Source organism: Triticum dicoccoides, chromosome 4B, assembly GCF_002162155.2.
Source record: "Triticum dicoccoides isolate Atlit2015 ecotype Zavitan chromosome 4B, WEW_v2.0, whole genome shotgun sequence".
Lineage (NCBI taxonomy): Eukaryota > Viridiplantae > Streptophyta > Magnoliopsida > Poales > Poaceae > Triticum > Triticum dicoccoides.
The window spans coordinates 518,764,141-518,789,657 of NC_041387.1; positions in this window are offsets into that span (position 1 = coordinate 518,764,141).

Genomic DNA, 25,517 nt, shown 5'->3' on the forward strand with positions numbered 1-25,517 from the left:
GCTGATCCTTAAATAAGTGTGGATACTCTGTCCGAAGAAAATCCTCGCTTTCCCAAGTTGCTTCACTCTCGGTGTGATTGCTCCACTGGACTTTGAAGAACTTGATGGTCTTCTGTCGGGTCCTCCTTTCAGACTCCTCTAATATTCTTACGGGACGTTCTCGATAAGTGATGTCTGGCTGCACGTCAATGTTTTCATGGGATACTTGTTTCTCTGGGTTGCTTACGCACTTCCTTAATTGAGAGACGTGGAACACGTCATGAATGTCGGACAAGTCTTCAGGTAAGTCTAGCTGGTAGGCTATAGTGCCTCTTCGTGCCACTATGCAGAATGGTCCAATGAATCTTGGTGCTAACTTTCCTTTAATCTTAAACCGTTGTAGTCCTCTCATAGGGGATACTCTCAGGTATACGAACTCACCGGGTTCGAAGCTGACCCTACGATGTTTCTGATCATAATAACTTTTCTGTCGACTTTGAGCGGTCTTAAGTCGGTCTCTGATTAGCTTGACCTTTTCCTCGGCTTCTCTGAGCATATCTGGTCCGAAGATGCGGCTGTCTCCGGTCTCTGACCAATTTAATGGGGTACGACATCTTCGTCCGTATAAAGCTTCAAATGGTGCCATTTGTAGGCTGGCCTGGTAGCTATTGTTATACGCGAACTCGGCGTATGGCAGGCTTTCTTCCCAACTGGTTCCATATGTGAGGACACATGCTCTATGCATGTCTTCTAAAATTTGGTTTACGCGTTCAGTCTGTCCATCAGTCTGTGGGTGGTATGCGGTACTGAAGGCTAGTTGGGTTCCCAGAGCCTGTTGTAAATGCTCCCAAAATCTTGAGACGAACTGAGTGCCTCTGTCGGATATTATAGTCTTCGGGACATCGTGCAGACAAACTATGCGGGAAAGATAAATCCTGGCAAGCCTCTGAGTGGTGTGGGTCGTCTTTATTGGAATAAAGTGTGCCACTTTGGTTAACCTGTCAGTGATGACCCATATGGCATCATTCCCGTGTCGTGACCGAGGTAGTCCGACAATAAAATCCATCCCTATTTCATCCCATTTCCACTCAGGTATTTTGTTCGGTTGCAGTAGTCCGGCTGGTCTCTGATGCTCAGCTTTTATGCGTTGACATGAGAGGCAACATGCAATGAAGGTGGCTATGTCCCTCTTCATACCGTGCCACCAAAATCTTTCTTGAATATCTTTATACATTTTGGTTCCTGCAGGGTGGATCGAGTACGGGGCGGTGTGGGCTTCAGCTAAGATTTGCTGTTTAAGGTATTCTATGTTTGGCGCGCAGAGCCTTTCTCCGTACCATAATATTCCTTCATTGTCTATGACGAATTCCGAGGCCTTGCCCATACTCAACTTTCTTTTGATGCCTTCGATGCTGGTGTGACCGGGCTGAGCTTCTTTAATTTTCTCCACAAGGTTGGGTTGTATTTCCAAGTTTGATATGGTGCCTTCTGCTACCATTATCAAGTTGAGCTTGGCAAATTCTTGATGGAATTCGGGCCTCAAGCTGTGCAGATAGTTTTCGTCGGAGCTGGGGTTCCGACTAAGGGCACCGGCCACTACATTTGCTTTCCCTGGATGGTAATGGATACCAACATCATAATCCTTTACTAACTCCAACCAATGTCGTTGCCGTAAGTTTAGTTCTGGCTGTGTGAAAATATATTTGAGACTTTTGTGATCCGTATATATTTCACATCGATTCCCAAGTAAGAAATGCCTCCATTCCTTGAGTGCATGAATAACTGCTGCCATTTCTAAGTCATGAGTGGGATAATTTTCCTCATGCTTGCGAAGTTTCCTTGAAGCGTAGGCGAGAACCTTGCCTTCCCGCATCAACACGCATCCGAGACCCTTTCTGGACGCGTCACAATATACTTCAAAATTCTTGTGTATGTCGGGGACAATTAATACCGGTGCTGTCGTTAACTTCCGTTTTAGTTCTTGGAAACTTTTCTCGCAGGTTTCTGTCCATTCAAACTTCTTATCTTTCTTGAGTAACTGTGTCATAGGCTTGGCTATGGTGGAAAATCCTTCAATAAATCTGCGGTAATATCCTGCCATTCCCAAGAAACTCCGTATGTCTGTTACGCTGGCTGGTGACTTCCAGCCAAGTATGGCCTTGACTTTCTCTGGGTCCACTGCGATACCGTCTTGGGTCAGTACGTGGCCTAGAAAGCCTACTTGTCTTAGCCAAAATTCGCACTTGCTAAATTTGGCATACAATAGGTGTTTTCTTAGCTCTCCTAGCACAATCCTGAGATGTTCTGCGTGCTCTTCTGGTGTCTTGGAGTATACCAGAATATCGTCGATGAATACCACGACAAACTTGTCCATAAACTTCATAAATACTTTGTTCATAAGGTGAACAAAGTTTGCTGGGGCGTTAGTTAATCCAAATGGCATCACTGTGAACTCGTACAGTCCATATCTGGAGGTGAAGGCTGTTTTGGGGATATCTTCCGTTCGTACCTTCAATTGATGGTATCCTGACCTTAAGTCAATTTTTGAGAATACCTTGGCCTGAGCGAGTTGATCAAACAAATCGTATATCCTTGGCATAGGGTATTTGTTTTTGACTGTGACCATGTTAAGTGCTCGATAGTCAATACATAATCTCAGCGTTCCATCCTTCTTTTTGGCAAATAAAATTGGTGATCCCCAAGGTGAGGAGCTGGCCCGAATGTATCCTTTTTCCAGTAATTCCTTTATTTGCTTCTTCAACTCGATCAACTCGGATGGTGCCATTCTGTATGGTTTCTTGTATATGGGGGTGGTTCCTGGTGCTAGCTCAATGCGGAATTCTATTTCTCGGTCTGGTGGCATGCCTGGTAGCTCTTCAGGGAATACATCTGGAAATTCACACACTACTGGAACCTTGTTTAGCTCAGAAACGTCCACCTTATTTAATCTCGGTTGCCGGGGTATTTTTCCTTCCTTGGCTGATACTCTTATTGTCTTCCCTTGGTGGTGTGTGAGAATTACGGTCCTGTTGAAACAGTCGATAAAACCCTTATTGGTGGTTAGCCAATCCATCCCTAGGATGACATCCAGTCCTTTATTTTCCAACACAATAAGATTTGCGTGAAACTCCAATCCTTCGAACTCAATGACCACATTCTGACAGTAATTCTGAGTAACTTGCTGAATCCCAGGGGACTTGATGGTCATGGATTTCTCCAAAGGAAGCATCGAAAAATTATTTTGCAAAGCAAAAATTTTCGAAATGAAAGAGTGAGAAGCTCCAGAATCAAACAAAACCATTACAGGTATTGTGTTGACAGGAAACGTACCGAGTACGATATCCGTAGCATTTTGTCCCTCCTCTTTGGTTACGTGATTCAGATGACCTTTCCTGTGGTTATTGTTGGGATTGAAATTGTTTCGCTTGGGCGCGGAATTGTTGCTGCCGTTGTTTGGCTTTGGGGTTGAATTCCTTGGCTTGGGGCACTGTTTGGCATAGTGCCCTTCTTCTCCACAAGCGTAACAGGTAACGCCGGTGCGATAGGTGAATTCCTTGTCCCTTGCATGAAAATTCTTGATTGGGCGTGAGACATTGGATGAGGATTTGTGTGTCCCACCCTTTTGAAAATCTGTCTTGCTTCGGTGATTGCGAGCATGATTTATCTGGTCCCTTTTTCGCTTGCGGATGTCTTCCAGACTGCGTCTCTCATTTTCCAGAGTAATGGCTTTGTCTATCAGTGTTTTAAAATCAGGAAAAGTGTGCACGACCAGTTGGCATTTAAGTGCGGGCGTCAGACCGTCAAGGAACTTCTCCATCTTCTTGATTTCAGTCATGCGCTCTTTATTGGCGTAGCAGGACAATAGAGTAAATTGACTGTTGTAATCTGACACTGTCATGTTCCTTTGTTTGAGGTCATCGAATTCTCTCTTCTTGATTTTCATAATACTCTTAGGAATGTGTGCACCACGGAAACCTTCCTTGAAATCATCACAGGTTATGTCATTTTCGTTGGGATGCATGTGCAGAAAATTCTCCCACCACGATGCGGCTGCTCCTGTGAGATAGTGCGGAGCATACAATACCTTCTCGGGGTCCGAACATTTTGCAATAATTAATTTTCTCTCCATATCTCGAAGCCAGTCCTCGGCTTCAAGAGGTTTGTCAGTGTGAGAAAATGTTTGAGGACGTGTCTTCTGTAGCTCAGATAACTTGGAATGCTGCTGATACTGTCCATGATGATTTCCCATGTTGATGACTTGGTTCATCATTTCCCGATGTTGTTGCTGACTCTGCTCATAAAGGCGGCACATTTGTGAAAGTGCCGATTCACTGTCCTGTTGGCTTGACTGTCCCTGAGTGAACTCGTTGCTGGGTGGTGCATCATAATTTTCCTCTGGTGGAATTGGCATGGAGCGAGTCCAAGGACGAGACATTTTTCACTCTGGGGATATATTTGTAAGACCCATAAGAAAAGTGGAAAGAGTCGCAAAAACAAATCCATAAATGCATAAAGCTGGCAAAAAAAATTAAATAACTCAGCTTACTTAAGAAAAACAAATCGACTTGCGCACGGAGAAGGACTGCTCATTACATATCTTACACGCGGGCGGTAATTATACAATACATCACTCAGGACATGCGTACAAAATCCTGACATGTTATTTAGGCTAGTGCACTTCCCCAGATCCTACATGATGCGCAAACAGGCTACTTCTCACAACCTATGTACATATCTTACAAAGCCGTACATTACATGGCAGCTAGGCGTACTCAGGCAGAAATGTTGATGACCTCCTTTGCCCTGCCGAGGGCGAGGCGCAGCGAGGTCGGGGACTCGACTTCCTCCTCGCTAATGGGCTCCATACGTGTAGTGTTGCGCAAAGTGGACGGAGCGGTTGCCAGGGGCGGAGCAACACGTACAGGAGTGGGCGCGAAGGATGGTGCAGTGCGCGCTGAAGTGGGTGCAATGACTTGGTTGAATTCTTCGGTAGAAGGCAGGCGACAAGTAGGCGTAAAAGATGCTCAGGACGAGACCAAAGTCAGTGGCGGTGCGATGGGTAGGAGCTCCCTCCTGTTGGCAGCACAACCATGAACAGAGTCCATGCGGGTAGCTACGAAGTCGTCCACCAGGTTGTCGAAGGCTGCCTCCAGGGCCCGGAGATACTCAATGAGCATCTCAAAAGCCTCGTCTCGTTCTCCTCTGGGGCAGGAGTATGCGTAGTGACAGGTGTAAGGCACATGGCATGGAAGATAGCGGTAACGACGAGTCTTCATCACGGGAAGGACATCCCTGAGGCGAGCTATCGCCTCACGGGCTGCCATCTGCATAGCATGCCTCTCCGTAGTCATGGCTCTTCCCACGAACCGGAAGCGGCGTAACTCACCACGCCCTCCCTTGAACTGCACCGCGGCCTGGTGCATAGTCAGACTGTCGTTGACTCGGTGCTGGCAGACTGTGAAGACTGGGCGCATAGATGGCCCCATCGCGACCTGAACGATGAAGGAAAGAAGCTTGACGAACCCATCGGGCACGTTGGCGAAGGTCTGAGACTCGCAGCTGTTGTCGGCCATCTACAAAAGTAGGCAAAAATTTTGCATGGTCAGATCATAAATTTATGCTGACTGACAGAAAATGACTACGATTGCAAAAATATAAATTAGCTCTATCATGCTAATAACCAATTAGCGATCGCACCTAGTGGCTTCCTACAGTCAGCCTGGCTCTGGTACCAAGCTTGTCACGACCGGTTTTCCAATAAAAATATTTATTGAGAAACCAATCTTTTGAGTCCAGTATGAGGGAAATCCTCCTCACTGGTAGACAAATTCTTGATACAATAAGACAGTAGCATAAAATATATTACAGGGTCGAACTACGGTTGCTCAACCAAATTATTACAAGCACACCAATAATTATACATAATGGCGGACATGACACAGTGGTGTGGAGGCATACTACTGACTCGAGGATAGGGCGGTGGTGGAAAAACACAGCGGGGAGAGAAATACAAGACTCTAAGTCTGTCATCTCATCGAGCGTCGAGGTGAGGCTCGATGGATTTATTTGGTAGCGGAAGCGGATATAAAACAGTGACCAAATCCAGGGTCGCACGAGACTGACTGGGACTCCTCTAGGTGTCGGACTCGCTATCAAACTCTTCATCCATGAGATCGCCTTCGTCAGCATCTGGCCAAATCAACAAGCCAGTGAGTACTTTGAAAGTACTCGCAAGACAGTTCGGACATAAGATATAACAAATGCATGCATGGATGCGTCATGAATAATTCACCAATGTACATTCAAAAATTAGCATAACAAGGTAAGTAAAAAGGGAAACGGCGGTAGTCCGCCTGAAATCCCAACAGAACATAAATAACTACCGATCAGGTGTCTGAAGCGACGCCTCGAAAGGTGAACAAATAAATATAAGGAAATGATGCCACAGTCGGGCGTCTTAGCGACACCACATAAAGGGCTTTAAAAGAAATGCCACGGTCGGACGTCGGGGCGACATCACAGAAAGGGCTTGAAAAGAAATACCACAGTCGGACGTCGGGGCGACATCACAGAGAGGGCTTGAAAAGAAATACCACAGTCGGACGTCGGGGCGACATCACAGAGAGGGCTTGAAAAGAAATGCCATAGTCGGACGTCGGGGCGACATCACAGAAAGGGCTTGAAAAGAAATGCCACAATCGGACGTTGGGGCGACATCACAGAAAGGGCTTGAAAAGAAATGCCACAGTCGGACGTCGAGGCGACATCACAGAAAGGGCTTTTATTCACAAGTAAATATACTCATAATAAACATTTAATCCATGAGAATAAATGGGTTAGTCCATCCACAGGAATAATCATTTAACCGGAATGAGCACTCATGCGAATCACCGGAGTCTCTGCCATCAAAACTGACATTTGATTAGGATAAGATAATACGAATTTGGACATGGAATAGATGATTTGGAGGAATATAAGACTCTGCAGAGTTTGTACAAAACTTTTCCCACAGCCAACGGATTTCCGTAGTCACGAAGGACTAGTTCCGTTTACGGTATTTCGCAAGAAAACACAGCTAACCAGTACACACCCATCCTACCTCTCGATGCTAGGAATCACCCTAGACATCGTCCAAGAAAAACTTTTGAGACGGGGAGATCACAATCTCGAATAGCATGAGATCAAATTTATATACGCGCGCTCTAAGGGGTGCCCCCCTCTCGGTCCCAACCGGAAACACCCATGCCCCCTGACTGGATGACTGGCTTTAATCCAGGGCCATGGAACCATCATCACAGCCTCTCCTTTTGGTGTGTACCAGAAAAGCGGTTTGCAACTTACTAAACCATATTCCTTGCGGAAAACATGTGGTAGTACAGGGAAGGAAATGAGAGGAACTAGACCGATACGGTTTGACACTGAAATCACATAGTCCGGCGTAAGACTGGCATGCTACGACACTGCCATCTCACCCATCCTCATGCCAACACATGGCCATTCATACTCACATCCATCCACTTATGGATCATCAAACTCACTTACCTCATTATCGCATAAAATAACGTTCATCGATATGCTTCTCAACATGCTATGAAACTAACTAAATGCAAAACATTCCAAGACACTCATCATATCAAAAGTTCAAACATGCTTGCCTGGTTCAGAGTAGTCGGAGCCTAGCTCGGTGAAGTTCGCGGCTCCGTCACCTCCTTCGGTATCTACGGTATAAAAAAATATATGCGCTATCGTAAATACCAAGGAGTGCACAAAAAGTATTCCAAATTTTTTTCAAATAAATCTGATAAAAAACTAGACAAAATTTTAAAGAGAACAGAAAAAGAATCAATCAAAAATACTTTTCTGTTTAAAAGTTATAAGTGTTTTTGTCCAGGGACTCATCTGTAATGAAACAGAAAGTTTCCAGGGGCTAGCTTATAAAAACAGAAACGCTTCGGCAGAAACTACGCCAGCCCCAAGGGAAAACGTACTTTGCCCGAAGGCGCTTCCAGAAAACGTTTCAATAGAGATAGCAGAGAGGTTGACAATGGGGTCCCACTCGTCAGGTTTAAACTTCAAAAAGGGGGAAACGAAGCTCGTCGGCGCCCGAGAGCCGCGGTGGTCGCCGGCGGCGATCCACAGCGAGGCAGGGGGATCGGAGGGTACCTCCGTGCTCAGGGCGCCATTCCGCATCGGTTGGTGGTGGTGGTGGTCGCCGGCGAGTACCACGTCGACGGCGAGATTTGCTCCGGCGGACGGCGGCTCGGGTGGTCGAGGAACTCGTCGGAGAGGGCTGCAGAGGTCAAATTGAAGCGGGGGTGAGGCTCCTGGTAGCTAGAGAGGGTAACGAACGGGGTTTGGGCGCCGGAGATGGCCTCACTGGAGTGAATCGTGGTGGAGGCCGAGGCGGATCGGGGCGGCCGGAGTTGGGGGAGGAGACCTCCTTGAGGCCCTCCTAGTGGCCTGGCGTGGCGTTGGTGAGGAGTGGTGATGCTGCGTGCACGAGGGTGAGCTCGGGGGCCCTTTTTATAGGCGGCCCGAGGCGGTTGCCGTGAACGGGGATCTCCGGCGAGTGATTACGGCGGTGCCGGGGATGTGCAGTGGGATTAGGGGCTTGGGCTACGTCGTTGAGGTCCACCGGTCCCATTTAGGTGCTAAACGGGCTGGGATTTGGTGTTATGGGCGAGCTCGATGGAACGGGGGTGGCGCGGCCCGTTGGCGGCAGGGAGCACGTTCAGTGCTTGCCGGCCACGGTGGCGGTGCCACGGGCGTGCGCTGGCACGGCAGGGACACGCGGAGAGCCAAGGGGCTTTGGGCGGCGCTGAACGGCGTTCTGCCGTGGTGTGCCTTCTGTCGGCCGCCACGGGAGGTCCCGACGCCGCAGAAGACGCCGGGAAGGGCGGGCCAGCGCGCCACCGACGCCAGGAAGGCTCCACGCACGCGTGTGAAGCTCCGAACAAGAGGGAGGGGCTACGAGCATCGAGCCAAGCGCACTGTCTACGCATGATAGAAACTGACGGACGAAAACGACACTGAAACTGAATTTTTCTGAATTTTGAACAGCAGCAGTGCATGCAAGGTGTTCAACAGAATGAATTTGGCCTCTGGTGATTTTTCCTTGAGCTGATTTTTGGTGGAGTGGCTTCTCATTGCTCAAGTAGGCTGCCTGATTTTTGGTGGAATTTTTGGAGGAGTGTAGATATGAATTTCATCAAATTTGGCAAATCTGGTCCAAACTTGCAGAGACTGAATTTTAAAAAATTTGAAAAGAGGAGGAGTGGATCAAGATGGTTCTGAGTTGTGGGTACAAAGGACTAACCAGGAGAGTTGGTTTGAGGTCAAAACTCAAATGCAAAAGGGTACTTGCTTTGAAAATCACTCAGGCTCCAAATAATTTTCAGAATTGATTTGAGAGGAAAAATAAGTAGAATAAAATCCAAAACTTGCTTGGATTAGTTGGGACAGAGAACTTAGGTTGATCACAAGGAGTAGGGGAGGTTTTGGAGGGGTTTTATCACATGGGCAAAAATGCAAAGTCATGGGTGGTTTTCAAGATATGAAAATCCCAAGTTTTTCATAGAGTTTCATTTTAAAAGAAAAAGATTAAATTCCCAAAATAAACTTGAGAGAGAACCAATCAGAGAAGAAGTTTCAAAAGATCAAACACCAAAGTTTGAAAAAAAGAAATCCTTGCCAAAGCAAAAGGAAGTTTTTAAGAGGAAGGGTTTTCTGAAAGAAAAATCTAAATGGCCTCTTTTCAAAGAAAACCACAAAGTTTTTGATAAAGACCAAATTAAAATTTTGGAGTATCACAGCGTGCCTATGATGGAGTGAGGGATTATGGTACTTAGGGAGGTGCATGTCACATAGAGAGAGAGAACAAGGGAGGAGAGTGTTGGATGGGTCTATATGTAGCGCGAGCGAGACATGTGTATATGTGAACCAGGGAGATATAAAGTTTGAGAGACCCGATAAGGCTGAGTGGTGCGTTAGATAGCTCAGAGGGGGAAAGAGATATTCCGTCCGCTCGGTAATGCAGTGCATGTAAATTTTTTAGAAGTCGAACTTTGGAAACTTTGATCAAGTTTACGCAAATGTTATTTATATCTACAATACCAAAGATACATCATAAGAAACTACATCTCATGGTGAATCTAATGGTATATGTTTGTCGTTCTAGATGTAAATGTTTTTCTCCACGTACATGATCAAACTTTGTGATGTTTGAATTTTTAATAAATCTATATGCTATGGACCGAAGAGATTGCCTAAGTCGAGAGAGATCAAGTGTGTGTGAAGGAGAATGAGTGAGTGTGCAAAACAGTATGTGTGTGAAAGAGAAACGTGACAACAAACAATAAATTAGAGAGAGAGATGGTTTTTTTGTTTCTTATGCAAACATATCATGCATGCAGCTCCGAGATACAAAAAGCGAGGTGAGGAGATACATGAAGATAGCTAGTGCATGATTGTTTGAAACGGAGAGAGACACCACTATAGCACATGTCCAATAGAGGTCTGGCCAACAAGGAACAAAGGTCGAGAGGGACACATGGAGAACATGGATGCATGGGGAGGGAGAGAGGGGTGTGTTTGTGATAGAGAGATCCCCTCGAGATCGTGAGGGGACTATATGGGTGTGAGATTGAGGGAGGTGCGCGCACGATAGAAATATGCCCCGAGAGAAATCGAGATAGACCATGCACATGTTTTTGATGGAGAATAAGATTAGCTAGTCATATACATATAGGGGGGACTGCGTGTGCCTACAATTGAGTGAGAGACCATCATACTTGGCTATGCATGAGATTGTGTGTGTGTGCGTGTGAGATGGAGAGAGAACGAGGGAGAGAGATAGAGTTTTAGATGGGTCTATCGAGTGCGAGTGAGATATGCATGTGTATGTGTGACCCAGGTAGATGGAGAGTTTGAGAGAGAGAGGGAAGAGCTTCGAGACGACAGAGTGGTGCGTGAGAGAGTTACGGGCAACGAGCCAAGGAATTTGTGTGCGTACGATGAGTGCACCCAAGATATTTAGCTTGGACTAGAGAATCATACATAGTGTGCGAGAGAGACCTATAGATGGAGTGTATATGCATGCGAACTAGAAAGACCCCCCCCACACACACACAAAGAGAGAGAGAGAGAGATGGAGAGAGAGGGACAGGGACCAACAAGGTTTGTGTGTTGGATGCATGCGACATAATTGAAGATTGTCGGCGAGAGAGAGAGGGAGAGAGAGCAGTAGTCCGGGAGAGGGGGAGTTCACGTTTTATGCATCAAAGACTGATATAAACCATGTTTCGATATAAACTTGCATTCAAATATTTAAATTCGACAACATGTTGTCTGCAATCCACACATGAACGGAGATATGCGTATATCGAACAAGTTCATTAATTTGACTTTCAACATGTTCATGGAGTACTATAATACTGTACAACATGCTACTCGATCGAGGTGTTTAATTTTGGATTTAGTTCACTATTTTGACCTGGTGAACGAGCTATTTCATTGAATCGAGATATTTCATTTTGGGTTTGATTCCCGTTTTTGAATGGGTCAAATATTTGTCATATAGTAAATTGCTAGCAATGAGCATGTAAAAACACATTACTCCCAGGCATCATCTCTCCATCTAAAAAAGAAGTGACAAGATAATATTTCAAAATTTGATTCGAACCAACTTGGTAAGGTAGACGTGGATGCTCATTCTCCCAAAATTTGAATGAACCGTTAAACACCCTCTGCTCGGTGGAATTCGCCCGAGAAAATAAATGGGAGATGCGAAATTACCAGCCTATGTGGGACACGCATCAATTGGCCCGTTGTGCATCGAGGGTAGTTTCGTAACTTCATCCAAGCGCGCCTTCTCCTCGGCCAAAATGAGATGTGCCGAATAATCTATAAACCACGGTCGGCAAAACACCCTCTCCTCGCCCAAAATAGCTCGCGCCCACTATTTCAAAACACGCTCTCCTCGCCCGAAATCGCTCGCGCCCACTATATTTCAAAACACACCCTCCTCGCCCAAAATCGCTCGCGCCCACTACTTGGGGAGAACTGTACCCCCCCCACACACACACATTTCAGAAAAATGCGTCCATAAGACATGGTTCCACTCCCCTCCCAATTCCCTCCCCTTTCATACCTTGTGGGCGCCAAATCACCTTCTCCCCAGAAGCTCCCTTCTCCCGAGCCGCGAAACCTCAGCCCCTCCTCCATGGCGCCCCCATCGCACCAAATTCACAGCCGCCCTCCTCCCTAATGCTAGAGACGCTGTCCATTTGCCTTCATGCACTGGGCCATGTGCCTCTTACTCCGTGCTGCTGGAGCTGCCTCGACGACGGCTACGTGAACCGTACCGGAGCCTATTGACCCCCGCCATTGTTCACGGCGCCGGAGCGGCTCCAACCTCGGATCCGTCCGGAGCCCCGATGCTACTTTCCCGTAGAAATCGACCGTTGCGACATCTCTGCTTCCCTGCCGCCAGTCGCCACCACAACCGCGCCGGCCTCACCTACTCGGCAGCTGGAGCTGCCTACTTCACTGTGTCGCCAGATAGGTCGCACCCTCATCTCAAATCACTTTATTTAGGCGCCAGTTGCCAGAATTTTTATTCTAGGCCAATCAATTCCCAATGGGAAGCAGCACCCCTCAAGGCAGCGAAGCTCCTAGGCTGCCAGTTGGCTCGTGTCTAATGTAAGGGTGCGGGGCGCAAGTTCATCGCGGAAGCAGAGCTTAGATGGCTATGTTAGAGTTGTGTGGGTTGAAGGTACTGCCGCCGCCGGATCTGGATGATGGCGAGTCTTTGTGGATTGTCCCGGGGGCGGCGCAACCACGGCAGTGCGGTGGGGCGGGGAGCGGGGTTTTGGTCGGGGCCATGAACGACAGAGGCAGGCTGCTCTGCCGTTGGTTGCTGGCTCTTTGGGGAAGATTCCAAACAGTGTCATCCGGGAGGCACATGACGGCCATCAAGCCATCCGGCGTAGATCGGTCAGTACCAAAATAAAAGAAAATCATGTGACCCCAATTTAGTCTTAAGTCAACAGACATGTGACCACTCTCGTACCTTGCTGTTGATCTCTTAGGGTATTTCTTTAGATCAAAGAGATGTGTCGTTCTTAACATTACGCGTTTTCTGCATCTTCAGCCACACCGTGTTCCGACTCACCGGAGCTGCTCCAACAAGGGAATCATACACCAGAAGGGAGAGATAGTCCCCACTCAACAGTTCCCTGCATCAAATGTGTGTGCCCGACATGGACAACCACAACAACTGCAGGGCCATCGACAAGTTAGCACATGATGCTCGCTCCTATGGATGGCGGCTGATACGTTTCCAACGTATCTATAATTTTTTTATTATTCCATGCTGTTATATTACCCGTTTTGCATGTTTATGGGCTTTACTTTACACTTTTATATCATTTTTGGGACTAACCTATTAACCGGAGGTCCTGCCAAAATTGCTGTTTTCTTGCCTATTTTAGTGTTTCGAGGAAAAGGAATATCAAACAGAGTCCAAACCGAATGAAACCTTCGGGAGAGTTATTTTGGAATGGAAGCAATCCAGGAGACTTGGAGTGCACGTAAGGGAAGCAACGAGGAATCCACGAGGCAGGGAGGCGCGCTCTACCCCTCTGGGCGTGCCCCCCACCCTCGTGGGCCCCTCATGGCTCCCCTGACCGACATCTTTCGCCTATATATGACCATATACCCTAAAAACATCAGGGAGCACAATAGAATGGGAGTTCCGGCGCCGCAAGACTCTATAGCCACCAAAAACCTCTCGGGAGCCCGTTCCGGCACCCTGCCGGAGGGGGGGTCCCTCACTGGTGGCCACCTTCATTATCCCGGCGCTCTCCATGACGAGGAGGGAGTAGTTCACCCTCGGGGCTGAGGGTATGTACCAGTAGCTATGTGTTTGATCTCTCTCTCTCTCTCTCGTGCTCTTGATTTGGCACGATCTTGATGTATCGCGAGATTTGCTATTATAGTTGGCTCTTATGATGTTTCTCCCCCTCTAATCTCTTGTGATGAATTGAGTTTTCCCCTTGAAGTTGTCTTTTCGGACTGAGTCTGTAAGGATTTGAGAACACTTGATGTATGTCTTGCTGTGCTTATTTGCGGTGACAATGGGATATTCACGTGATCTACTTGACGTATGTTTTGGTGATCAACTTGCGGGTTCAATGAACTTATGCATAGGGGTTGGCACACGTTTTCGCCTTGACTCTCCGGTAGAAACTTTGGGGCACTCTTTGAAGTACTTTGTGTTGGTTGAATAGATGAATCTGAGATTGTGTGATGCATATCGTATAATCATGCCCACAGATACTTGAGGTGACATTGGAGTATCTAGGTGACATTAGTGTTTCTGTTGATTTGTGTCTAGAAGAAGAAGTCTATAAAATATTTGGTACTAAATCTTTGAATGATGAACATGATTGCAATATTGTTAGTATGAACTCTGTGAATATCCATAGTACTAATGATGATTGCACTAGTTATGATGAGAATGTTTGGTACTAATGCTAGTCGATTATTGTTCCCATAAGTTGTTTTCTCACAAAATCTCCATGCACAGGAAGTGGGTTAGACTTAAATGTGCTAGTCATATGGTTCATGATGCTCTCTTTATGTTTCAATTCTTATCTTTTGTGTGAGCATCATTGCCATCATCATGCCTAGCTAGAAAGGCATTAAAGAAATGCGCTTGTTGGGAGACAACCCAATATTTACCCTTACTATTTTTGTGTATCCACATGATTATGCTACTTTAGTAATCATGTTTTATAGGTTTTTGTCAGGACCCCGATCCTAAGTCACACCGATCTTGCAGGTAACACATCATATCACTTTGCGGCCTCACGCACGGTATTCCCACGGGTGCCACCTTACCTGGCCCGGGACCATTTGCGCCTTTTGGCTCACGTATATGATAGTGCCGCTAGCATCCATATGAGAAAGAACCCGGGTTGACATGGCTAGTCGTGAACCCAAAGTGGCACTAACTTACAGGGACAGGCATACATGACCCAACAACGAACGTGTCGATCATCAGCGAGTGAATCCAGGCTGTAGCAACTGGGTTAGCAGGACTCCGGTAAATCGGGCTGTAGCAGGCTAACAGGACTCCGGTAGACACCGCATGACATTTCCCCGAAGGGACAGACACAGGAACGAAGAAGGACACATGCCGGCTAGCCTAAGTATTTCGGAGCAGTAGCAAGCTACCAGGGCTCAGTGGAAGCACTAGGAGACATTTCCCGGTAAGAGAGGCTACCAAGGATAAACAACTAGATAGTCAGATCCCACACATACCAAGCATTTCAATAACATACACACAATATGCTCGATATGTGCAAATACAACATGGCATCACAACATGACTCTACGACTCAAGTATTTACTCAATAGGCTTCGAGGAGCCAAGTATTACAAACATGGGTCTCATGACCCAACACTCAGAGCATACAAGTCAAAACACACATGAAAGCTTAACATGTCTGAGTACAGACATCTACAAATGGAAAAGGCTGAGAGGCCTGTCTATCTACCAGATCCTGCCGAGGGCACAAGATCGTAGCTGAGGTAACAAGCTAAACGTCGAAGTCCACGCGGAACTACTAGCGAGACTGAAGTCTCTCTGCAAAAACATAAATTAAGCAACATGAGTACAAATGTACCCAGCAAGACTTACATCAGATCTAACTACATATGCATCATTATCAACAAGGGGATGGTGGGGTTTAACTGCAGCAAGCCCGCTTTGACTCGGTGGCTATCCTAAACTACGACTGCAAGTAACTCTTTTGAGGTGGCGCACACGAGTCCACATATTCACCATATCAATACACCACTATGGATTTGCTCCCATCTCCCTACGAGAACGCCATCCATAGCACTCACGCTTATCTTGCGTATTTTAGAGTATCCACTTTCACTTGTCTATGAACTGTACAGGCAACCCAGAAGTCCTTTACCGCGGACACGGCTATTCGAATAGATCATATTAACCCTGCAGGGGTGTACTTCTTCACACACGCTCTCGCCACTTACCGCCATGTACACGTCATGTATCTCGGCAACCTTCAAGCGGAAGCCTGGCGAGGGTGTCGGCCACGACCTAACTAACCACACAAGTCTCTCGTCCAGGTTTATCGCCTATTCGGGTTCCATCCGCAAGGAGATTCGGCCGGGGTGTCGCTCACGGCCCCAAACGATGTGAGCAGGGTTCCCAAGCCCACCATCCGGGTGCCACTTGGTACACCATGCCATTGTGCCTAGTCTGTCCCAAGCCCACCTGTACCGGGTGCCACTTGATAGACTACTAACACTACCTACAAACACCAGAAACTAGTTGCAACTCCTGGACAGAGATCGAGTTGATTAATAAGTCGAGAGAGTCAATTAAGGATCCCAATGTGTGGTAGTAGCTGTTCATGGATCACAAACACAGAACTCAGTTCCCGAGGACGGCTGCAATGAGACAACCCACCATGTACTCCTACATGGCCTCTCACCGCTACCTTTACCAAATCGTGTTCACACACTTAGCTCACACACAGTAGGACATGTTCACACACCTCTGATTCATCCCCGATGAATCAGACCTGACTCAACTCTAAGCAGTAGCAGGCATGAAAACAAGCATTAATGAGTAGGCACAACAGGGCTCAAACAACTCCTACTCATGCTAATGGGTTTCATCTATTTACTGTGGCAATGACAGGTCATGCGGAGGATAAGGGGTTCAGCTACCGCAGCAAGTAACAGATGAATCGGTGTTGTCCTAATGTAGTAAAAGAGAGCAGGAGCGAGAGAGTAGGATTGTATCAGAATGAACAAGGGGGTTTTGCTTGCCTGGCACTTCTGAAGATAGCATTGAGTCTTCATCAGTGTCAACGATCACAACGTTGGAACATCGTCTACTGAGAGGGGACAAGCACCAACAAACAAAGAAGAAACACAATCATGATGCATGATCATGACATGGCAATATGCTGTGGTTTGGGCTAATGCAACTAGCAACAAGTTAAATGAAGTTGGTTTGAACCCTAAGTTCAAATCCAAACTCCATATGTGAAATTCAAATGTCATTTATATGATTTGTACTAAACAGCAGCCATAAGTTGTTCTAACATGCATGAAAATGGTACAGATGGATAGATTGGATTTTTCCGATAAATTTTCATATATAATTTATCTCATTTGGAGTTACGGTTGAATTTATATGAATTTTAGAAGGTTTGGGCATTTTCTGGAATTTCCTGAATTATTTTAAATCTAGAAAATTATTAACTGCGTCAGCGTTGCGTCACTGTGACGTCAGCAGGGTTAACAGGGTCAAACCTGACGGTTGGGACCCACATGTCATTGGCTCACTGTTAACTGGGGATTACCCCCATGTTGACTGAGATTTGACCCACCGCGGGGTACGCACGTCAGCGTCTGCTTGGGCGTTAGTTAGTGCTAACGCTGGGGTTAACCAGCGGCTAACCGGTGACGCTAATCCGGCGCGGCGGCGACCGCCGGCCGGCCATTTCCGGCCACGGCTGGACGCACCGAGGGCACGTGAGGCAAGCTCGTGCTCTCCCGCATCCAGGGGAGGTGTCAGAAGGTCGTGGGGTGGCCTGGTTCGCCGACGGCGAGCACTTTGGCGTCCACCGGAGTTCGGTGTGTGCGTCAACTGCGGCTATAGCATGTGGCGGAGCAAGTTAAGCAGTGGGACAACAGATACGGACCAGAAGGAGCACAACCATGTGCTCGGACGCAAGCTTTGGGTGCCCTGGCCACGGCGGCAAGGAGCCACGGCGGCGACGAGCTTCGGTTGCGGTGGGGCGGCAAGCTGGAGGATGGGAACGGAGGGGGAGAGCAAGGAGGAAGGAGCAGGAGCTCACAGCGGTCTAGAAGAGCAGCTCAGGAGCCTCGGGGAGGCAAAGAGGCGATCGTGGGGTCGCCGGCGATCTCGGAGGGTGGAGGTCGAAGAAGGGATCGATGGCGTCGTCTTGAGGCTCGTCCGCTCGAGTCCGTTGGTGGACGTTACCAACGTGAGGAGGCGGAGCTGTTGGACTCTCTAGCAGGGCGGAACGACGGCGGTGGCTGCGGTGGTAGTGGACGGCGGCGACGGTCGTGCTCGGTGGCTGCGCGTGAAAGAACAGAGGAGGGGAGAGCGCTCGAGGGAGAGAGAGGATGAGGACTAGGGCGTCGCGCTAGCGTGGAGAGAAAGCCCGAGGCCTTGCCACCGCGAAGCAGGAGGTGGCCACGGCTCGGCTGTGCGCGCGCCACGCACGATGCCAGAAGGCATGGGGAAGACGACGCGCGAGGAGGTGGGCTGGGCTGGCCAACCGGGCCGGCCAGGTGGGCTTTCGTGGGCGCCAGGTAAGTTCCAGGTGAGCCTCTGTTCTTTTCCTATTATTTCCATTTTCTATTTTCTGTAATTGTGTTTGGCTTTAATAAAAATGCCAGGGCATTTCCAAAAATCATGAAACTGCTCAATGTCACTGTTTGGAATATTTCCAATAGCAAACATTTCAGTTTGTGATTATTTGAGCATTTAAAATATTATTTAGCAATTAAATGCCCAAATGCAAATACCATATGATTTAATTCAAAAATCCAAAATGGCCTAGAAAAATGTGCACCATTTTTGGGAGAGGTTCTAGACCAATCCAAAAATAATGAACTTTTCTGAAGAGCATTTTGGGTTCATTGAGAATTTTTTTAAGTTGAACCTGGTATTTTTCAGGGGGGGTGCTGGGGTTTGATCAGTCCCCATTTCAAGTTCATTTGAAAAGTTAAACATGATGCACACATGAAGGGCTAGTCTAGTGCATACCAGACCTAGGGATGTGACATCTCACCCCCACTAAACAAGAATCTCGTCCCAAGATTCAAGCATAGGGTAAGATGGAAGGGGAACCACAAACTAATACAATCTTCACGATCTAGGTTGCACTTCATAAGAACGTTGATTCGATCACCATCATTGTCTCGACGTCTTGCTCTAAGAACTTCAACTAACATGACAACGAGAGGAAAAGAAAGACTCTAGAAGGATCGATCTTATCGAAGGTCGAACAACTTAGGATCAACTCACGGAATGAGACATAGAAACATATCTCGAGCTGAGACACGAAGCACCCATCTAGATGGATGGAGTGGAGCAGATGACGAGGGTTCACTAAGTAGACAACAACCCCACACTTAAAAGATGGTGATTGGTTGTCAATGTAGCGAGGAGTTGAGTTGCCATGATACCATATCGAGACACCTTAGGGATGGTGACTCGTAGATATATCCCCTTAAGTGGCAAAAAGAATTACCTTTGATTCAGAGATCATTGAAACTCTTTATACCAGCTTAAGGCAAATCACAATCGATCATTTGGAGGAGTTCGGTAGAATAACATACTCGGACTAGAACGGATGATGTGGACTACCTTGCTGAAGACAACGCAAGGGATGATTTTGCTTGCGCGTGCTCTCAAGAACTTGAGCAATCCCATATTCATCAAGGTATTACCAATATCCGTGTCAAGGATCCTGGCAACACAATGTACTACCATGATGAATGCCGGTGGAGGATGCAGATGCAAAGGAAGATAACACCTTCTCAGATTTCACCTCGGCGGGGCCAAGGGGACAAAATCTGGATGATCGACCGAGAGACATTTAGCTCTCCGCTTCTAATGTTCTCCTTGATGTGCTAGCGCAACCCATTTGTTAAACTGGGTTGATATCTAGGACATCAAGTAAAGGTCGGACTTCGGGAACACAAAAATCATAAGGAATAACTACGGAAGTAAATCCATAAGAAATCCTCAAGGGGAGGTGGCCAACTTATTCAATCAAGATACTACAATAATAGGTCTTCCGACTGGGTGTGTTGGCCACGACATCCACTTAACTGGTTACAGAGAGACCATTATTATAGTTCTTGGGAAATGTTCCAACCATCGTATCTGCCTGAGATTTAGATCTGGTTGGTGTTAGGATATTCCAGACTCATCGAGTCTAGGAGGAAAAATGAAAGTTTGCAACACAAATCGACGAGATGACGTTGCGAGATTCTCGGGAAATGAACTACGATAGCAAGCTCCAAAACAAGAGCTAGTTCTACTACACACGTGTGAACATGCTGTCCCAGACAAACATGATCACATGGTAGTCTTACAATAAAACACTATCGAGTTCTGGTAGGGAACCCTCATCGGGGATATCGAAGTCTTGTGCATTACCATGGATTAGCACTTAACTCCTTTTCCTTGAACAAGTCAATCAGTGGCTTGGTGTGCTAAGGATACATATAGAATGGAGGTTGCAAGTCTCCAAACCACAGAATACTTCGCATGTATGCATGACTGATTTGGAATGATTCCAAAGGAAGCAACATTGACTTTCTCGAAGTCATGGCGACAACTTGCATCAAATGCACATGAGTTAGAGGAAATCACTTCTTTCGTCCGGTCATATGCTTCATGAACAGGTTATGAAGATAATGGTTATAAAAGTTTCCAATACTAGCTAGATGTTCAACACGATTTATGGAGCAGATAAAAATATTGCTGATGGGCTCAACAACAATTCATCCAGGTTTTCATATAAATGGAATTCCATAATTAAGTGAACATGGTGATAGCATTGGTCAGACCCAAAGAATATAATGGTGTATGCTCGAGGAATCAACCACGAGTAAGACAACATTACGAATATCATGGGCTCCGATTTGATTTGATGATAGCCCACACTCAAATCAAGATTTTGACAAGGCAATAGATCCAACAACTGATCACAGGGACCAATCGATGAAGATATCATCTTTCTTCAACGCACACTACACAAGAATATCCCTTTGGAGCGAACTAAGTTAGGCAAGCTTTTATCTTCCTACTCTCCAAGTTGTTGTTCAGCTTAACCAACTAGCTCAGGGGTATCCAACACAGATTCTTGGAGAAGGGGGTGGTTTATAAGAAACCAACTTGATCACGAACTCAACATAGCGGTCAGGTGACCACCTGGTGATACTTCCGAGAAGATATTCGGAAAATCACGAACCACCGATATGCTATTAAGCTCAAGAGCAGTCTTGCTTTTCAGGGCAAGATGATATGATCAAAAGAGCGAGGATTCGAAATAATCCTGACTCATCGATCAAAGAGTGCACCAGGAAAATGGACTAGGTAGCACAATCTATCTTAGAATGATGATCCAAAAACCAACACACTAAGAATAAAATTATTGTCCTTTAACTACCAAGCAATGGGGTTGCTAGAAGTATTGATTTCACACATCACGGTTCAGTTGTCGGAATTCCGGTTGCAACAACACGGAAGCCGAGAAATGAATAATGAGGGCGAGAAGTATTACTGTATCAAGAGTTCATAGAATGGTGTGCAATTCCCATGATATTCTTGATATAAAGATGGTAATACTCCAAGGTAGAATAGAACAAGAGCTATATTAGCATTTTGATCTGGAGAACACAACTACTTTAACCCAATCCTAGATATGGATGAGGTACTGGAGTTTGTTTCTCCTAGTCACTCTGGAATAGAATGGCTTGACGGACCACAAGAATAACAAGCATCGATGAACATGAGCCACAACTACTCTTGACTATCAATTGATAGATGGGGTCAAAATACACCTAAAGAGGGACAACTCAAAGGAACATACGATTTTCTGAGTCATGGATGCATAGATTAGTATGTCGAGCAAAGTTCAACATTTCTTTCGGATAACCCATGCAGAAAGGTAGAACTGGGAGAGTCACAACATAGAATCGAGAACTCATCAAGAGCACACTGGTCGTGATCTTTTGGTTCAGCAAGGAACTTCTGCCATAAGAAGTTCATGGTATTTGGAAGAAGGATATACCACAAACCTCGAGGAACAATGCAAAGATTACTAATATCCTAAAGGAACTAGCAAACACTATCAACATGAAGTATTTAAGGTGAATCTCGGGTTCATAACCCAGGAGTGGAATACCTACTAACTAAATGGCATCACGGGATGCTTTCGAGAGTAATGGCCAGAATCATCACACTGAGATACAAAGCATTGCTAGATTACTGAGGTGATACTCTAGACACCTAGGGTCATAATAATAGCTCCAACATAAATGTCGAGGCAATAGAGTACCTCAACTCACCGATTTGTGTGATTAACCTGGCATAGAAGAAAATCGAAACCAGAGGGAAAGGATTTTGCAAGTGCACCAGATTGTTTATAAACCTGGGATGACTCGGGAAGCATAACGGCTGTAAATGCTCAAAATGATTTGAGACATCCTACAAAATGGTGGCATAACCACTCAATCATCATAATATCAAGGTTCTGAGATCAACTATGAACATACAGAATATAGTAGGAACTTAACTCAAGCTTAGAACCATCAATCCTATAGGACTATGGATTAGTAACACATGATCCTGATAAAAAGAAGAGAAAGCCTAGTTCCTTAACCCCGTAGGAAAGATAAGATGACTTGGATCAGAAGGGCATAAGGTATAAGGAGTAAAAAGAGCCTTACGTTCCATCCCACAATCAATTCCCTTATATAACTAAGGAATTTCTAGACTCAACTTCGACCAGTTTGGCTTGGTAATCCTATAGGCAGTCAAGCTCTAATGCCAAAGCTGTCAGGACCCTGATCCTAAGTCACACTGATCTAGCATGTAACACATCATATCACTTTGCGGCCTCACGCACGGTATTCCCATGGGTGCAACCTTACCTGGCCCGGGACTGTTTGCGCCTTTTGGCTCACGTATATGATAGTGCCGCTAGCATCCATATGACAAAGAACCCGGGCTGACATGGCTAGTCGTGAACCCAAAGTGGCACTAACTTACAGGGACAGGCATACATGACCCAACAACGAACGTGTCGGTCATCAGCGAGTGAATCCGGGCTATAGCAACTGGGTTAGTAGGACTCCGGTAAACCGGGCTGTAGCAGGCTAACAGGACTCCGATAGACACCGCGTGACATTTCCCCGAAGGGACAGACACATGAATGAAGAAGGACACATGCCGGCCAGCCTAAGTGTTCCGGAGCAGTAGTAAGCTACCAGGGCTCAGTGGAAGCACTAGGAGACATTTCCCGGTAAGAGAGGCTACCAAGGATAAACAACTAGATAGTCAGATCCCACACATACCAAGCATTTCAATAACATACACACAATATGCTCGATACGTGCAAATACAACATGGCATCACAACATGACTCTACGACTCAAGTATTTATTCAATAGGCTTCGAGGAGCCAAGTATTACAAACATGGGTCTCATGACCCAACACTCAGAGCATACAAGTCAAAACACACATGGAAGCTTAACATGTCTGAGTACAGACATCTACAAATGGAAAAGGCTGAGAGGCCTGTCTATCTACCAGATCCTGCCGAGGGCACAAGATCGTAGCTGAGGTAAAAAGCTAAACGTCGAAGTCCACGCGGAACTACTAGCGAGACTGAAGTCTCTCTGCAAAAACATAAATTAAGCAACGTGAGTACAAATGTACCCAGCAAGACTTACATCAGATCTAACTACATATGCATCATTATCAACAAGGGGATCGTGGGGTTTAACTGCAGCAAGCCAGCTTTGACTCGGTGGCTATCCTAAACTACGACTATAAGTAACTCTTTTGAGGTGGCCCACACGAGTCCACATATTCACCATATCAATACACCACTATGGATCCGCTCCCGTCTCCCTACGAGAACGCCATCCATAGCACTCACGCTTATCTTGCGTATTTTAGAGTATCCACTTTCACTTGTCTATGAACTCTACAGGCAACCCAGAAGTCCTTTACCGCAGACACGGCTATTCGAATAGATCATATTAACCCTGCAGGGGTGTACTTCTTCACACACGCTCTCGCCACTTACCGCCATGTACACGTCATGTATCTCGGCAACCTTCAAGCGGAAGCCTGGCGAGGGTGTCGGCCACGACCTGACTAACCACACAAGTCTCTCGTCTAGGTTTATCGCCTATTCGGGTTCCATCCGCAAGGAGATCCGGCCGGGGTGTCGCTCATGGCCCCAAATGATGTGAGAAGGGTTCCCAAGCCCACCATCTGGGTGCCACTTGGTACACCGTGCCATTGTGCCTAGTCTGTCCCAAGCCCACCTGTACCGGGTGCCACTTGGTAGACTACTAACACTACCTACAAACACCAGAAACTAGTTGCAACTCCTGGACAGAGATCGAGTTGATTAATAAGTTGAGAGAGTCAATTAAGGATCCCAATGTGTGGTAGTAGCTGTTCATGGATCACAAACACAGAACTCAGTTCCTGAGGACGGCTGCAATGAGACAACCCACCATGTTCTCCTACATGGCCTCTCACCGCTACCTTTACCAAATCATGTTCACACACTTAGCTCACACACAGTAGGACATGTTCACACACCTCTGATTCATCCCTGATGAATCAGACCTGACTCAACTCTAAGCAGTAGCAGGCATGACAACAAGCATGAATGAGTAGGCACAACAGGGCTCAAACAACTCCTACTCATGCTAGTGGGTTTCATATATTTACTATGGCAATGACAGGTCATGCAGAGGATAAGGGGTTCAGCTACCGCAGCAAGTAATAGATGAATCAGTGTTGTCCTAATGCAGTAAAAGAGAGCAGGAGCGAGAGAGTAGGATTCTATCGGAATGAACAAGGGGGTTTTGCTTGCCTGGCACTTCTGAAGATTGCATTGAGTCTTCATCAGTGTCAACGATCACAACGTCGGAACATCGTCTACCGAGAGGGGACAAGCACCGATAAACAAAGAAGAAACACAATCAATGCAATTCCCAATATGATGCATGATCATGACTTGGCAATATGCTGTGGTTTGGGCTAATGCAACTAGCAGCAAGTTAAATGAAGCTTGTTTGAACCCTAAGTTCAAATCCAAACTCCATATGTGAAACTCAAATGTCATTTATATGATTTGTACTAAATAGCAGACATAAGTTGTTCTAACATGCATGAAAATGGTACAGATGGATAGATTTGATTTTTCTGATAAATTTTCATATATAATTTATCTCATTTGGAGTTACCGTTGAATTTATATGAATTTTAGAAGTTTTGGGCATTTTCTGGAATTTTCTGAATTATTTTAAATCCAGAAAATTATTAACTGCGCCAGCGTTGCGTCACTGTGACGTCAGCAGGGTCAACAGGGTCAAACCTGACGGTTGGGACCCACATGTCATTGGCTCACTATTAACTAGGGATTACCCCCGTGTTGACTGGGATTTGACCCACCGCGGGGCCCGCACATCAGCGTCTGCTAGGGAGTTAGTTAGTGCTAACGCTGGGGTTAACCAGCGGCTAACCAGCGATGCTAATCCGGCGCAGCGGCGACCGCTGGCCGGCCGTTTCTGGCCACGGCTGGATGCACCGAGGGCACGGGAGGCAAGCTCGTGCTCTCCCGCATCTAGGGGAGGTGTCAGAAGGTCGCGGGGTGGCCTGGTTCGCCGACCACGAGCACTTTGGCGGCCACCGGAGTTCGGT